The following is a 597-nucleotide window of genomic DNA, read 5'->3' as shown; positions in this document are numbered from 1 at the left end:
ACCTTAGATGATTAATTCATACAGTATGAAATTGACAATCACGAGGCACAATAGCAGTAACAATAATGGCTAACATTGGTTGAGCATGCTAGCTTCTATGCTGTTATTGAAGGCGTTTTTATGCATCAAGAACTCAATCACTTTGCATACCTTAACTAATTTAATCCCAACAACAACTCTATGAGGAAGGCACTACTATTAAGTTCATTTTACTAACGAGAACGATGAGGCACAGAGAGGTAAAGTAAATTCCCCATGGTTACACAGCTAGCAAGCGGCAGAGAATGGAGGTCTGAATCCTTCTCTCCGATTCCAAAGCCCCTGTCCTTTCTTTCGGGATCTGGAAAGACTCTATTTTCCATGCCTCTCCTCTACCAGCTAAAAAAGGAAAAAGTCAGAAGCAATGTGCCACATTTGGAACTAATAAATAATGATTTCAAAATGCAGGGCATGTTACCTTGTCTGAATCCTGAATTATTTTGACATTCTCTGTACCAAATTTTTCACCATAAAGTTTAACAAGTCTCAGGGAAATCTCTGAGAGGCCGGTGAGCTTTGGCTCTTTATAGATGTACTCCTTTCCATCCTCTTCTTCAA

At 39.2% G+C, this 597-nt stretch overlaps 1 protein-coding gene across 2 annotated transcripts in view; it reads right to left on the bottom strand.

Moving 5' to 3' along the window:
* LOC104997090 (dedicator of cytokinesis protein 11-like) overlaps positions 1-597 on the bottom strand; it is a 7,478-nt gene that overhangs the window by 4,024 nt on the left and 2,857 nt on the right. Inside the window, exon 1 of one of the 2 annotated variants that reach the window (XR_826292.1) lies at positions 458-591. The exons of the other annotated variant lie outside the window; for it this stretch is intronic. The gene's annotated coding sequence lies outside the window, so the exon portion shown is untranslated. Of the gene's footprint in view, positions 1-457; positions 592-597 lie in introns of those variants that run through there. 2 annotated transcript variants of the gene reach the window in all.

This window comes from Bison bison, unplaced genomic scaffold, assembly GCF_000754665.1.
Source record: "Bison bison bison isolate TAMUID 2011002044 unplaced genomic scaffold, Bison_UMD1.0 scf7180017851849, whole genome shotgun sequence".
NCBI classification, from domain to species: domain Eukaryota; kingdom Metazoa; phylum Chordata; class Mammalia; order Artiodactyla; family Bovidae; genus Bison; species Bison bison.
Note: the sequence above shows the minus strand (reverse complement) of the source record. Positions and strands in the feature narration are given on the sequence as shown.